Source organism: Lycium barbarum, chromosome 8, assembly GCF_019175385.1.
Source record: "Lycium barbarum isolate Lr01 chromosome 8, ASM1917538v2, whole genome shotgun sequence".
Lineage (NCBI taxonomy): Eukaryota > Viridiplantae > Streptophyta > Magnoliopsida > Solanales > Solanaceae > Lycium > Lycium barbarum.
Window position 1 is genome coordinate 112,181,104 of NC_083344.1, and position 17,514 is coordinate 112,198,617.

A 17,514-nucleotide genomic window follows, 5' to 3' on the forward strand; every position below is an offset into this window, starting at 1 on the left:
CGCCTCACGTGCGCCCACGTTCCCTTGTCCCCCACTTCGTTCTGCCATCTCCACCATCACTATCCTCACGCCCTCCATCTGACACCCTCCACCATCACTATCCTCACGCCCTCCATCTGACACCACACCTCCACTCCCCCACGCCTCTGCTATCCACTCACCGTTGTCCCCACGCCGCTCCTCTCTCCTTACTCTATAAAAGGAGAGAGGGATCGAACAAAGAGGGGACGGAGAGAAAAAGGAAGGATCTAGAACAAAAAATTCCCTGCAAAACCAAAGTTTAATCATCAAATATAGGAGATTCTAAGAAAGCAGCCAACGATTACTCTATCCGTTTGGTTCAAAACTTTAGTTTCTTTAATCGATTTTGAGGTTCGCTCCTGTTCGAGTCTATTCATAACGAGAGCGTAGATTCGACGACTTCGACGCCTCAGTTCACCGCGCACAAAACAGGTGAACCTCGATACGTTTATCACTTCTAGTCTTTAATTCCTGCTTTTAGTTAAATTTTCGCTGATTCTGCTATTTAGTAGTTATGTAGTTTTTTTTTGCGTCGTCGTATTATTTCTTTGATGTTTGGGTGCTGTTAGGATAGGTCGATAACTGCTAAAATGAGTTTGAGAGAGGTATACTGTAAATTTGAATGCTTAGACTGAATTTCCAGGACATAGAACCTATTTTAAAGTTGAATATATATAGGATATACCATGGGATATCAAGGCAAAAAGAAGATATACATTCGATATACATCTGATATACACACCATATCTTAGGTATATTGTTCATATGATTAAAACAGACCGACACTGAATCATCTCTATAATTATCTTTTCGTCTGTAGGTTCAAATTTTCTGTTTTTGATTAATGCTAAAATGAAGAACATGGATTATTTGTTCTTCTGTGATTTAGAGGTTGCTACTGCATATGTTTTGTACCAATCAGGTCCTGAGATTGCATTGAAACACTGAAAGATTGACTCAGTCCTGTCTGTTATGTTTAAATGCCCATCGAAGTATTAGTTTGGCATCATGACCTGAGTATGAGGTTAAGGCATCAGTTTGTGACTTGACTCGGTCTGTCTAGTAATACATTGGATCTGTATTAGTATACAGTGCTCTTTTCCTACTCTTCATGGCATTACACTGTCACTCCTTCCTCTGATGCTGCCATTAAACCCCTTCGTATACTCATCCATGTTCAGATGTGCCTATATTCTCCTGTTTGTTAGTAATAAAAATAAGAGCTTAAAGTTGTGGTCACTATTCTGTATGAACAACATGTCTATGTTCGAATTAAGGTTGAGTGTGTTGTTCTGTTCAAGCATGGTCGATAACACAAGCATATGATTGTTGTGTTTAAAAACATGAGGCTAGGAATCTTTGTACTAGACCAATCACAGTTATGCAATAGAGTATGTCAAAATATGAGTTTTCGAAATAGGCCCTGTCCATTCTGAGTGTGAACAACTAAGCATAACCTTTCAAAGTTTTCTTTAAATTCAAATGCCCCCCTAAACACATCTCCCCTTCTGTAATCCCTAGACTATGTGTGCTGCACCCTTTTGTCTTGAGCTGTTAGTAGTCAGTTTGCTTATACGAAAGCATGAAACTTGTAAGTTTCCACATTTTTGCATTTAGGAGTCCTGTATTATGAATTATGCCCAGATTGCTGTTCTGTTTGCCTTCTGGGTGGTGATTCCTTAATTTGGCAAAAGTTGTTAAGTTTTACATAGGTGTGAGAATAGGTTGTGTTCCCCCTGAGATCTAGTGGCTGTTGTCCCCTGTATTCACGATTGCAAAGGAGGGCTTGTATTCTGCCTGTTGACTTCTGTAAACAAGTAGACTGAAAATACTAGTTTAGGTACTATCGACGGTTATGAACACTAGCAGTTGTTTACTACATAAATAGGAAACATTACCTATATAATAGGATGCATGTATGAGAGTATATCTGGTGTATGCATGAATCACTTATGTTGGAAACTGAAACTGCTCCGTTTTATTTCGCTGCTTTTGATGGCTTGGACATGATTTTGGATCTGTGCTTATTTTCCTTCTAACTGTTTGTTAGTATGGAGCCTTCTTTCCATTTTATTTATTTCTGTACGTCTGCAGTCCGGCAGTAAGTTTGTTTTGGGATGCAATCATTTACGTGATGTTTTCCTTGTTCCTTCTTTTCATCTAAGTGCTCCCCTCATATAATTTGAACACTTACTAACATTCTTTTTTTTGTGTATGCATGCGATCCTTATTGTTATTCTTGGACCATGGATTCTCACCAACTAGAATAAGACTGCCTTCTCGTTATTGTCACTATTTTTTTCATATTCTACACTTTTATGTAACTTATACTGTGCTTTGTTGGCTGCCTATAGCTTTATAAAGCATGTTATATATCAGCATTTATTCATCTTTATATGCTAGGTATACTTGCATCGATTATGTATATGTACGTGCATGACTGGTATACCTTAGCCTATACATTCTTATGAATGTGTATACATGAGATATATCTAAATATACACAGCATTACATAATTTACTGATTTGTTTTGAATGTACATTTTACGTGTTTAATCTTATTCATCGATTATATACTAATCCTTTTATTTTCATTTTTTATGCATGAACATTGCATACGAGTCCCTCGGACTCGTCTTCCTCCGCATATGGTGTTGGGCTAACGGCCCAACATGATTCTTCTCCTGTCCAGCCCTGTCCATGGCTAAAGATAACAAACATGAGTTATTGGGCCAAAGCCCAATAAATGGTAACAGCCCATAACAACAAATGGGCCGCAGCAGCATAATCAGCAGCCCAAAACCGGCTGAGCCCATTTATTTACATTTTCTTGCGCCTCTATTTTACTTTATTGTATTCAACTTATATTGTTTTGACTAACACTTTATTTTATTTCGTCTCTTAGCTTAGATGAACCTTAGAGAATTTAGAGGGGTTTTAGTTTTAATAATGGGTAGTTAATTTAAGAAAAACTAATAACTAGTTCTGTAAGCTTCATCGCCTTTTTTTTTTTTTTTTTTTTTTATTAAAGTTATTTATAGCGTCCATAATATATACTTTTTTAGTATAATTGATGTTCGACAGCAAATTCATATTTCAAGTCAAAGAAATCATACTTTATTGTACTATCTTAGAATTTTCAAAAAAACGTCACTAATATGTAAATTATTAATCTGAGTATTCTTTATAAATCGTATTTTTAAGACACGTTCAACTATGCATATCTTTAGCCGAATTAATTAAATAAGTTAGTAAGAAATAAAATTCACTTCCTTTGCGTCCTATTAAGAATATAAGCCTAGGCATTTTTACACCACCATATTCACATAATATCATCTTTACCTAAGTATCATATTGTCAAATCATATTTTAAAAGGTTATTATTCATAGGTAAATTATCTTATTTTCTGCAAATCATATTTTTGAATAACATTATTATATTTTCATTTAAGGTCTTAGGAATATCTTTAAGTCTCATTTAACATTTAGAATCTTCTTTTACACAAATTATTACCTTTCCACAAGTATTATACATTTCTACTCTCGTTTAAAATTTTAACAACATTTATAAGTCGTATTTCAAAATAGCATTAAAGGTACTCTTTCATACGGATTATTATTATTTTTTATAAGTTCTATTTTAAATAGCATTCTTACATATTTATTTATAACTTTAGTCATACTTATAAAATTACTTTTCCTTTTCTATAATACTATATTTACATTTAGCCTTAATTAAATAACATAAGTCCGGTCGGTTAACCATTGTTAATGGGTCTTAAAGGATGCCTAATACCTTCCCTTTAGACTAATTGAACCCTTACCTAGAATCTTAAGTTTCGCAGATCTTAAACAGAGTTAACTTTAAACATAACTTTAATAAACTTTAGGTGTCCTAATTCACCATAAATAATTAGGTGGCGACTCCTTAAACAAATAACAAAAATAGGAATCTCCAATATGTCGTACTTCTACTTTAACTCCCGGGTTAAAAAGGGGTGTGACAGCTTGGCGACTCTGCTGGGGAACTACTTAGGTTCTAACCATAACAGACTTAGTTTAAATAGGCTTTGTGTGTTTATTTGGAATCACTTTATTTATTTGTTAACTATTTTTACATGCTATTAATTGTTTGTTTGATATAAACTGTTTGTTTTGATATAAACTGTTTATGTGTTACTGCTTCGATAAATTGTCATTCCGTTCATATTTCCTCCACTTTTGGAAATCTCACACTATCACACGTACACGCGAGGTGTGCTTAGCGCACCCGCAAATTTCTTCGTAGAATCCAAATCTTAGGAGAGTTGGCGCGTGCGCGGGGGTGTCCGAATAACGGTGACCGCGTAGCCTTCTCACTCGAGTAGTCCACTCGGGAACCTTGCGTCTAGTAAACCCACTCCTAGTCAACCTAGGATAGGGCTAAACCAACACCTTTTATTAAGAGCATACATTTCATATCCTAGGAGGTTTAATATCCTTGGTGTATTAAGCCCATTAGACGACTTTACCCAAACGTCCAAGCGGGTTCACGACCCCGAGTGACACCAATCATACTTTATGTTCATGTTTGAAGGATAACTGTGCCTAAATATTGACTACTTGCTCTAATTAATTAAACTTTAGGAAGGAGGGAATGATTAACATTTCTATGACAGGTATGCATTTGCATCGGAGTGCAACAAATGACGAAGATCAAGGACATCGCAAAACGGAGCCGAAATTTAGAAATTAGGAAATTTTATTTAGATTTGGAAACACTTTACGTTGTATTCATTTGACATGTAATGAATATTATATTATTTTGTACTTTATTTTTTGAGAAATAGAATTTGTCTAATTAATTAAAAGCAACGGGATGACATATTATGGCACACTTTACCCTTCAAACAAAACGTTAGGCCTACCTCTGGCACAAAGAGGTCACATGCATCTTAGGACGCATTATTATTGTTTGATATAATCATTTACACCTGTTTGACAACTTGTTTGACTCTACTTGATAAATTATTTGCTACATGCCTTACTCGACTTTACGTGACCATGACTTTACCTAGATATGTTCATGAGATTAACATCGTTTATACTGTATGTCTATTTTATTCCCAAAACAGAGAGTTGATTCGTGTTGACACTCGATGGCCGACCATCCTTACATCACGAGGTCAAAGACGTCATCGTTACCTGAACGTAGTTGGGTTGTCCAAGGAAATGAAATTACTATGTCTGATCCGGCCGCATCTGTTCCAACTGGTGTAGAAAACATCGTGATCGCTAGCGATCCGCCCGAGACTTCCGAACACGGAACTGCTATTCAACGGGATGAACATATCGCCCGCCTGACTCAAGAAATTGAGAATCTACGTGGAGAACTAAATCGGGTTAAGGACTTGGCCAATTTATCCATCACGCTCCAAAATTCACCTCCTGAACCTAGAAATACTGCACCAGACCCACCTCGTTTCCCATCACTCGAATCCCCAGTTGCTGAGCATTTTCCTCCTCAAAACAATGCACCTACCAACAACAACTTACCTCCGATCACCCCCGCAAATCCACAAAATCCATCATCCGCCTATACTTCTCCACAAAGTCAACCACCCACTTACACTAACTATACTCCTCCACAAAGTCAACCACCCATCTACACTGCTTATGCTACTCCTAATCCGCCACCCGTCAACCCACCAAATCAATCACTAGGTCATACTCCTTACATTCCTTTATCCACCAACACTAACCCACCACCTATAACTACTCCTCTAAACCCACCGAATCAACCACCTATAAACACCAATTACAACACACCACCTCTTGTCCAAAACACCCCCATCGTCCAAACTTATCCGACCCAGCATATACACGGGGCACACTTTGTCACCCCTAATGCACAATATGTTCCTCCGGTATATGCCGCAGAAACACAAGCCTTTACCAATCCAATAACGGTCAGGTTCCAACCCGAGGTAGATCAATACGAGGAAATGGAAAAGGATGCAAAGGCAGGGGCAGATAACATATTGCTAAAAGAGATCCACAGTCTCAAAGAAGCAATGAGGAACCTTCAAGTTGCTAGAGGAACTAAGAGTGTAGAATATGAGGATCTCTGTGTCCAACCCGACGTCGATTTACCCGTAGGCTACAAACCGCCAAAATTTGATACATTCAATGGAACAGGCGACCCTCATACACACTTAAGGGCTTATTGTGACAAACTGGTTGGAGTGGGCAGAGACCAGAGCATAAGGATGAAGCTCTTCATAAGAAGCTTATCTGGCGAAGCACTTACTTGGTATACACAACAGGATGTCCGTAAATGGCGTGGTTGGAGTGACATGGCGCAAGACTTTATGGACAGGTTCAGTTTTAACACCGATATCACACCAGATAGAGTTTACATGACTAAGTTAACCAGGAAGTCAACTGAGACGTTCCGCGAATATGCGTTACGTTGGAGGTCAGAAGCAGCCAGGGTTCAACCTCCGATGAATGATAGGGAAATGACTGCTACCTTCATTGAATGCCATGCTGGCATATTTTACGAGAAAATGATAGGTATGATGGGACAAAAATTCACAGAAGTTGTTCGAATGGGAGAAGCCTTGGAAGAAGGAATCAAATCGGGGAAAATTCAGGATCTTATTGCTTTACAAGCAATGAACAAAGCTATACAATCTGGTTCTATCAACGGGATTAAAAAGAAGAAGGAAGATGTCGCTGCAGTCATGAACGCTCAAGGACATGAGCCGAGCCAAGCCATTCCATACTTTAACCACCCACAACAAACTTTCTACCCTTACCACTACCCTGAACCCTACCAAGCTCCACTACCTCCTTACCCCGTTTACAACACCCAAGCAAACTACTACCAACCCCGAGCGCCTCCGCATCAAAACCCACGCCCGTATCAACCCAACCAAGCTCCAACTTACCAAAATCGACCACATACTATACCTAGAGCCCGTCCAAACCCTGACACCAAAAACACCCGTAATTACACTCAGATCGCTGAACCCTTGGCTCAATTGTTCGAAAGAATGAAAGCAGCAGGCATAATACAACCGATTGAAGGAAAAATTCCCGAGCCTATCCCAAAATGGTTTGATGGTTCCAAAAGCTGCGCATACCACTCTGGAGTTGTTGGGCACGCCACTGAAGATTGCTATGGGCTTAAAAACAAAATCGAAGCCCTGATTAAGGAAGGAGTAATTCAGCTCGCTGAAGCTAAGCCCAATGTGGTCAACAATCCTTTGCCTGCTCACGGAAATGCCAAGATTTAGAGGAGTCCAGTGCGGAAAGAGTCAGATCAACAACTTTGTCGCTCTCGTGGGAACAATCCAATACAACTACTCGCAACACCAAGGCACTGACAATATGGGGCGCCGAACCAGGAAAGACTCTGAAGAATCGGACTTGTACTCCGTCCTCGATCCGTCGGGAGCCTTGGTAGCATGAACATGTAGTGAACTTGTTTTCTTTTATTGATGCTTGAACCGTACTCAAAATTTTGTTTGTTTTGCTTCACCTTGTGGAAGCTTGAATTGCAAAACTATGAATGCATTTCTGATTTTTCTTAATCATCTATTTTCTACTTTATTTATCAAAACTGTCAACTCTACGATTGTGACATGAAATGTACGAATAGACAACACATATTCCGAGAGAGTAACAAAGAAACTAGGGGGACAAGACAAGATTCCACTCACAAGAATTGAAATAGCCGATAGGTGATAACATAAGCCTAAAAGCTAGCAATTCAAGAAGAAATCAAAGTACGACGTTAGGTTAGACAACCTAGTTTGCAACCTTTCCTTTAGGTTCGAACTACGCTGACCTGATTCCCATAGGGGATACGTAGGCAGCCCACATAGGGTTCGGTTGCTTTATAACAAAAAAATATCTTATCCATACGAACTACATTTGACCTGATTCCTCGGCGGATATGTAGGCAGCCCACATAGGGACTCGGTCATACTAGGTTAGAATTTTTGCCGTACGAACTACGTTCCGACCTGATTCCCGTGGTGGGATACGTAGGCAGCCCACATAGGGTTCGGTTGCACTATAACAGAAAAACCAAAAAATCCTTATATGAGGAGAACTACACACGGCTTGATTCCCTCGGTGGGATTCGTAGACTATCAACATACGGGTCAGTCATATTTAAGTAGAAATTTGACAAACTTTTACCATTTACATAACAGAACTACGCCGACCTGGTTCCCATGGTGGGATACGTAGGAAATCCACATCGGGTTCGGTCCCTTTATCATAAAATTTTAAACCATTCTTATATACCTTACGAACTACGTTCTGACCTGATTCCCTGGAAGGATACGTAGGCAACCTATATAAGGTTCGGTCACACCAAAACATAAGTTTAGCATACCCTTTTGAACCCAAAACTGGGGCATATTTTGAAAAGATATAGACGAAAGAACGGTTGGACATCGACAATATTTAGGCTATCAGACAGGAAGTATTATAGACCAATTACTTTAGAAAGTGTCACAATCCGAAGTTGGCAGAATATTTTACAACTTACATATATATACATTTACATATATATCTTTCCTTACATACATACATTCACATATACATATTTCACAACTTATATACGTATAGTTACATTTCCTTATACATATACTTACGTACCTACCTTTCAAATGTAATATTTTCTTGCAATCATTTTCACTACTGGTCATCTACCGAGGTTTGTACGGAGATCACAAGATCCAAACAAACAAGACAAATGGAGCGCCAACAACGTCAAGATTCGAGTCGACACGAATCAACTTCCCCCTCCCAAACTAAGAATTTTTCTTTGAGTGCAGGAACCTAAAACCGCGAGATCAACAGTCAAGTCTATCAATCATGGCAGAAAAGCATCCTTTGGCTCATTGTGGCCTCGCCTCAAAAGCCATACGACTTTACTTCCAACCTTATCTTTTAATTTATTTATTTTTATCACAATAATTTTATGACTTTATATACCTGTTTTTGTAGGTTGACGAGATTGAAGGCGAATCAAATCAGGATTACGTGTCTCGAATTTGGCCTGTCGCGATACCGTCAACATCATCAGCCGAACGGCTACACTTTTACTTTACCCCCTACGTTATCCATTACTTTATCATTCACTTTACCTACTTTAACCACTTTACCCTGAACTCTACAGGAATCAACATCAAAATCTCCGAAGACAACCGGAGACATCATACAACTTCACCCTGGACTTTACGGGAATCATTATCGAATCTCCGAAGACAACTGGAGATGTCATATCATCAAGTCTCCGAAGACAACCGGGGGCATCATTCGGCTCTACAGCCTCACATGCATAAGCCATACGGCTACATTATGACTTTACTCTCTACTTTATCATTCACTTTACCAACTTTAACGACTTTACCCTGAACTTTACAGGAATTATCATTGAGCCTCCGAAGACAACCGGAGACATCATCCACTTTACAACTTTATCCTGGACGTTACGGGAATCAGCATCAAATCTCCGAAGACAACCGGAGAGATATCATCAAGTCTTCGAAGACAACCGGAGACATCGCATGGCCACACGGCCTCATACGCATAAGCCAGACGGCTACACTACGACTTTACCCTCTACTTTATCATTTACTTTACCAACTTTAACAACTTTACCCTGAACTTTACAGGAATTATCATTGAGCCTCCGAAGACAACCGGAGACATCATACACTTTACGACTTTACCCCGGACTGTACAAGAGTCTGCATTAAATCTCCGAAGACAACCGGAGACATATCATCAAGTCCCCGAAGACAACCGGAGACATCGCATGGCTACACGACCTCACCTGCATAAGCCAAACGGCTATACACCTACTTTACTCCTTACTTCATTTCTTTATTTCATCATCTACTTTACCTACTTTAACGAATTTACCTTAAATTTCGCAGATATCATTTATCATCGAGTCCCGGAAGACAGCCGGAGGCCCTATCACTATCATCTTCAACTGCAACTAGATAATTTATCACATCCTCGGCATACGCCTCACACATTCATTCAAGTCCCTGAAGACAACCAGAGACAACATTGGTCACACGGCTTCATCTTCATTCTCACACTCATATTTACTATCATTTATACTCTTCGTAATTTTACACTTTCAACTTTATTACTAATTCTGACATGAATTTCAGTTTCGGCAGAAAATACAACCTGCAGGGAAGCAACACAACGTGGAACTTTATCTTACGCAGTGAACTGGGGCAAATATGCTGAAGAGGAATACCAAACTCACAAGCAAAGGTCACGAATCTACTCTCGAACTCGACTCCGCCTACATCCACAAACATGTGCTACGTAGGTTATCCAAAAATTTCTTTCATATTCATCGTTAAAACTTTACTAAATCTGCTCTTTTCACAATCTCGTATTCCTTTCTACATCCCCAGCGTCTCCATAACCCAACACTGGGGCATCTTTGAAGAATTTACATCATGTCTAGTAGAGTCCTACTTAAAAGTGCGTTGCGCGCCACATTTATAATTAGGAGGCTATAAGCATATGTTCCATTCTTGAACGTTCTCGTCACCTGTCTACAACCCCCGCAAGATTATGAATCCACAAAAATTTTCGAACTACACATGGCCTGATTCTCGTGCAGCCCGAGATACGTAGGCAACTCGAAACTGAGATTCGGCCATAATTTTCCTTAATTCCTTCGGACCTCATAATGTTTTCCATCAATTTTCCTAAACCGTACTTTATTACAAATTCATATTCGTTGGTCCAAACAAAATTGGCTACTACGTCAACTTCTTCGCCCGAAGATTCTTACATCATCTCCGGTCGAAGAGGGGCATCTGTTGACACCCAATTTTGTCCCTCCTTTATTTAATTTACCCGGGTTTCTAAATTTACTAACGAGCTAAATACTTTATTTTTCACGATATTTTTTTTTTTGTCATTTCTACTAATATCATTACTTTATTTTTTGACATTACAAGTATTACTTTACTACAAATTTTAGATGATTCGTCATCATTTCATTTTTTCGGGTTTGGACTCGTTAAATTAATTACAAGACAACACTTTGCAAAATATTTATTTTTATATATTAATTATTTATTGTCTTTACATAATATGTATTATACCAGTTATTAAATTGGAAGCCCAAAAATAATTAAATAGCGGAGGAAGGATCAACAATTTTCAGCCAAATTAATGGCCCAAAATACAAATACAATGTTATTCCCCTACCCAAATAATCAACCCACATTTTTATACCAACCCACATTTTCAACCCATATTTAAATTAATGGGCCAGCCCAAACGGACCAGCCCAATTCCTTTTCACCCGACCCGGCCCACTGATTTTATCTCTAATCCCTTTCTCTTTCTCCTTCAGCCTCATCTCTCGCTCTTTCTCCTTTCACCTTCATCGCCGCCCCTCCCCTGCTCCCTTCTCTCTCTTCTGCTTCCTCCCCCGTCGCCTCACGTGCGCCCACGTTCCCTTGTCCCCCACTTCGTTCTGCCATCTCCACCATCACTATCCTCACGCCCTCCATCTGACACCCTCCACCATCACTATCCTCACGCCCTCCATCTGACACCACACCTCCACTCCCCCACGCCTCTGCTATCCACTCACCGTTGTCCCCACGCCGCTCCTCTCTCCTTACTCTATAAAAGGAGAGAGGGATCGAACAAAGAGGGGACGGAGAGAAAAAGGAAGGATCTAGAACAAAAAATTCCCTGCAAAACCAAAGTTTAATCATCAAATATAGGAGATTCGAAGAAAGCAGCCAACGATTACTCTATCCGTTTGGTTCAAAACTTTAGTTTCTTTAATCGATTTTGAGGTTCGCTCCTGTTCGAGTCTATTCATAACGAGAGCGTAGATTCGACGACTTCGACGCCTCAGTTCACCGCGCACAAAACAGGTGAACCTCGATACGTTTATCACTTCTAGTCTTTAATTCCTGCTTTTAGTTAAATTTTAGCTGATTCTGCTATTTAGTAGTTATGTAGTTTTTTTTTGCGTCGTCGTATTATTTCTTTGATGTTTGGGTGCTGTTAGGATAGGTCGATAACTGCTAAAATGAGTTTGAGAGAGGTATACTGTAAATTTGAATGCTTAGACTGAATTTCCAGGACATAGAACCTATTTTAAAGTTGAATATATATAGGATATACCATGGGATATCAAGGCAAAAAGAAGATATACATTCGATATACATCTGATATACACACCATATCTTAGGTATATTGTTCATATGATTAAAACAGACCGACACTGAATCATCTCTATAATTATCTTTTCGTCTGTAGGTTCAAATTTTCTGTTTTTGATTAATGCTAAAATGAAGAACATGGATTATTTGTTCTTCTGTGATTTAGAGGTTGCTACTGCATATGTTTTGTACCAATCAGGTCCTGAGATTGCATTGAAACACTGAAAGATTGACTCAGTCCTGTCTGTTATGTTTAAATGCCCATCGAAGTATTAGTTTGGCATCATGACCTGAGTATGAGGTTAAGGCATCAGTTTGTGACTTGACTCGGTCTGTCTAGTAATACATTGGATCTGTATTAGTATACAGTGCTCTTTTCCTACTCTTCATGGCATTACACTGTCACTCCTTCCTCTGATGCTGCCATTAAACCCCTTCGTATACTCATCCATGTTCAGATGTGCCTATATTCTCCTGTTTGTTAGTAATAAAAATAAGAGCTTAAAGTTGTGGTCACTATTCTGTATGAACAGCATGTCTATGTTCGAATTAAGGTTGAGTGTGTTGTTCTGTTCAAGCATGGTCGATAACACAAGCATATGATTGTTGTGTTTAAAAACATGAGGCTAGGAATCTTTGTACTAGACCAATCACAGTTATGCAATAGAGTATGTCAAAATATGAGTTTTCGAAATAGGCCCTGTCCATTCTGAGTGTGAACAACTAAGCATAACCTTTCAAAGTTTTCTTTAAATTCAAATGCCCCCCTAAACACATCTCCCCTTCTGTAATCCCTAGACTATGTGTGCTGCACCCTTTTGTCTTGAGCTGTTAGTAGTCAGTTTGCTTATACGAAAGCATGAAACTTGTAAGTTTCCACATTTTTGCATTTAGGAGTCCTGTATTATGAATTATGCCCAGATTGCTGTTCTGTTTGCCTTCTGGGTGGTGATTCCTTAATTTGGCAAAAGTTGTTAAGTTTTACATAGGTGTGAGAATAGGTTGTGTTCCCCCTGAGATCTAGTGGCTGTTGTCCCCTGTATTCACGATTGCAAAGGAGGGCTTGTATTCTGCCTGTTGACTTCTGTAAACAAGTAGACTGAAAATACTAGTTTAGGTACTATCGACGGTTATGAACACTAGCAGTTGTTTACTACATAAATAGGAAACATTACCTATATAATAGGATGCATGTATGAGAGTATATCTGGTGTATGCATGAATCACTTATGTTGGAAACTGAAACTGCTCCGTTTTATTTCGCTGCTTTTGATGGCTTGGACATGATTTTGGATCTGTGCTTATTTTCCTTCTAACTGTTTGTTAGTATGGAGCCTTCTTTCCATTTTATTTATTTCTGTACGTCTGCAGTCCGGCAGTAAGTTTGTTTTGGGATGCAATCATTTACGTGATGTTTTCCTTGTTCCTTCTTTTCATCTAAGTGCTCCCCTCATATAATTTGAACACTTACTAACATTCTTTTTTTTGTGTATGCATGCGATCCTTATTGTTATTCTTGGACCATGGATTCTCACCAACTAGAATAAGACTGCCTTCTCGTTATTGTCACTATTTTTTTCATATTCTACACTTTTATGTAACTTATACTGTGCTTTGTTGGCTGCCTATAGCTTTATAAAGCATGTTATATATCAGCATTTATTCATCTTTATATGCTAGGTATACTTGCATCGATTATGTATATGTACGTGCATGACTGGTATACCTTAGCCTATACATTCTTATGAATGTGTATACATGAGATATATCTAAATATACACAGCATTACATAATTTACTGATTTGTTTTGAATGTACATTTTACGTGTTTAATCTTATTCATCGATTATATACTAATCCTTTTATTTTCATTTTTTATGCATGAACATTGCATACGAGTCCCTCGGACTCGTCTTCCTCCGCATATGGTGTTGGGCTAACGGCCCAACATGATTCTTCTCCTGTCCAGCCCTGTCCATGGCTAAAGATAACAAACATGAGTTATTGGGCCAAAGCCCAATAAATGGTAACAGCCCATAACAACAAATGGGCCGCAGCAGCATAATCAGCAGCCCAAAACCGGCTGAGCCCATTTATTTACATTTTCTTGCGCCTCTATTTTACTTTATTGTATTCAACTTATATTGTTTTGACTAACACTTTATTTTATTTCGTCTCTTAGCTTAGATGAACCTTAGAGAATTTAGAGGGGTTTTAGTTTTAATAATGGGTAGTTAATTTAAGAAAAACTAATAACTAGTTCTGTAAGCTTCATCGCCTTTTTTTTTTTTTTTTTTTTTATTAAAGTTATTTATAGCGTCCATAATATATTCTTTTTTAGTATAATTGATGTTCGACAGCAAATTCATATTTCAAGTCAAAGAAATCATACTTTATTGTACTATCTTAGAATTTTCAAAAAAACGTCACTAATATGTAAATTATTAATCTGAGTATTCTTTATAAATCGTATTTTTAAGACACGTTCAACTATGCATATCTTTAGCCGAATTAATTAAATAAGTTAGTAAGAAATAAAATTCACTTCCTTTGCGTCCTATTAAGAATATAAGCCTAGGCATTTTTACACCACCATATTCACATAATATCATCTTTACCTAAGTATCATATTGTCAAATCATATTTTAAAAGGTTATTATTCATAGGTAAATTATCTTATTTTCTGCAAATCATATTTTTGAATAACATTATTATATTTTCATTTAAGGTCTTAGGAATATCTTTAAGTCTCATTTAACATTTAGAATCTTCTTTTACACAAATTATTACCTTTCCACAAGTATTATACATTTCTACTCTCGTTTAAAATTTTAACAACATTTATAAGTCGTATTTCAAAATAGCATTAAAGGTACTCTTTCATACGGATTATTATTATTTTTTATAAGTTCTATTTTAAATAGCATTCTTACATATTTATTTATAACTTTAGTCATACTTATAAAATTACTTTTCCTTTTCTATAATACTATATTTACATTTAGCCTTAATTAAATAACATAAGTCCGGTCGGTTAACCATTGTTAATGGGTCTTAAAGGATGCCTAATACCTTCCCTTTAGACTAATTGAACCCTTACCTAGAATCTTAAGTTTCGCAGATCTTAAACAGAGTTAACTTTAAACATAACTTTAATAAACTTTAGGTGTCCTAATTCACCATAAATAATTAGGTGGCGACTCCTTAAACAAATAACAAAAATAGGAATCTCCAATATGTCGTACTTCTACTTTAACTCCCGGGTTAAAAAGGGGTGTGACAATAATAACGAGCCAAAATGGCTAGACAACTCCGAATATCTGGCATAACATAATTGACTAGTCTATGAAACCTCTATCATGAATCTAAACTGTAGAACATACTTACTGGGACAAGGCCCCCAGCATACCTTAACTGCATAACTGACATAAATGTAAATAATGACTAAACCCGGAAGAAGATGGGGCTCACCAAAAGCTAATACGTGGATGATCCTACTGAGCGGATGCATCGTCCTATAAATCCGTACATGCATCGTGAAATGCAAGCCCCCGAGCAATAGAAAGGGGACGTTATCACATTGAATGTACTAGTATGTAAAGTAACTGAATGAAATAAACATGGCACATGAAATAACATGATGAGAGCTGAAACTGAAACTGAAACCTGGTCATGAACATGAACACACACACACAGATATATATATATATATATATATATATATATATATATATATATATATATATATATATATATATATATATATATATATATATATATATATATATATATAATCCTGAGTAAAACATCTTAAGTGGGGAGCGCTTAAGTATAACCAACAACGTGAATCACCACGTGGGTACGTGAAGTCTAGTACCTGATCCGACCAGCAGAGCTCTCATACCTTTCCAGGGATATAAGATATAAACCTGACATGAAAGGATCCAATCAATAAAGTATGAAGAAATCGTCCTAAACATGGGCGGAACGATCTTTATCCTACGGTGGCTAGCATAGTTTCTGGCTATTAAAGCCTTCTCGGTAATCTGTGCAACTCCCAAAAGTATGAACATAATATAGGTGGCATCTGAGCCCATGGTTTGTCATAAAACATGACTTGCATTATACATGGATGTAGTTATATAATATACTTGCATGAAAACTTGTAAACATGTAGAGTGTTTCATGAAAATAAACATAATAATTAATAACTTACATGTAAGAACCCGTGGAATGCAAATGATGAGTTTTTCATGGATTACAGAAAGACTCTCAATAACCAAAATGGAAGATTAGGAGTACAATAATGAATTTATAATTCAAACATGGTAAATCATGGTACATGAACTTAGGGTTATCATGAACGTGTCTAAAACCTTAGTTTTTGGTGAACTTTCGTATAATTATGGAAGAACATGGCGTGGGGAAGAACAAAGATGTTCCCACACGTAGATGGAAGCCCTACATACCTGGTACACTCCAAACTTGTAGTAAAAATCTGAACTTTGAAGAAGAATCCCAAAGCTTAATCTTGAATCCCTTTTAATTGGGTTTTCTTGAATCCCAATTCAAAAATTCCAACACTTCCATCTTGGTTTCTAAGTCTTGAATTATGAACGTAGCCTTGTTTAAGGTATGAGGTGTTACAATATCTCTCCCTTGGGATCATTCGTCCTTGAATGATGGGTCGTGGTCAAGATCGGGACTGGACATGGCTTGAATGCATGAACATGAAGGAAACATGACATGAAACATGGGGATTGAGCTGAAATGACATGATTACATGGAAACATGAATACTGAAGCATGAGACATGACTGCTGAATACCTGAATGTGAACGTGAAAAATGAGACATGAATACATAAGGGACATGACATGGATACGAAGGTTAGTTACCTTGGACATTCTCTGCTGGTTCATCAAACAAGTATGGATACTTGGATTTCATATATTCTTCCACTTCCCATGTAGCTTCTTCAAATTTCTGACTCTTCCATAAAACTTTTACTGAGGCAACTTCCTTAGTTCTCAACTTGCGAACCTGATGATCCAGTATTGCTACAGGGATTTCTTCATAAGTCAAACCATATTTAACAGCTATAGAATTCGCAGGAACAACCAATGACGGGTCTCCTACACACTTCCTCAACGTGGATACATGAAACATTGGGTGCACAACAGCTAAATCTTGTGGCAACTCAAGTTCATAAGCCACTTGACCAACCTTTCGCAGGATTATGTAAAGCCCAATGTATCTGGGACTAAGTTTCC

The 17,514-nt window shown here is 37.8% G+C and overlaps 2 long non-coding RNA genes across 2 annotated transcripts; both read left to right on the forward strand.

Moving 5' to 3' along the window:
- Positions 1 to 235: 235 nt before the first annotated feature.
- Positions 236 to 2,992, forward strand: LOC132606741 (uncharacterized). Its single transcript, XR_009570048.1, has 2 exons — positions 236 to 453; positions 2,643 to 2,992. It is a non-coding gene; the product is annotated as an uncharacterized LOC132606741 (long non-coding RNA).
- Positions 2,993 to 11,742: 8,750 nt separating this feature from the next.
- Positions 11,743 to 14,492, forward strand: LOC132606742 (uncharacterized). The gene is made up of 2 exons (XR_009570049.1): positions 11,743 to 11,953; positions 14,143 to 14,492. It is a non-coding gene; the product is annotated as an uncharacterized LOC132606742 (long non-coding RNA).
- The last annotated feature ends 3,022 nt before the right edge of the window (positions 14,493 to 17,514 follow it).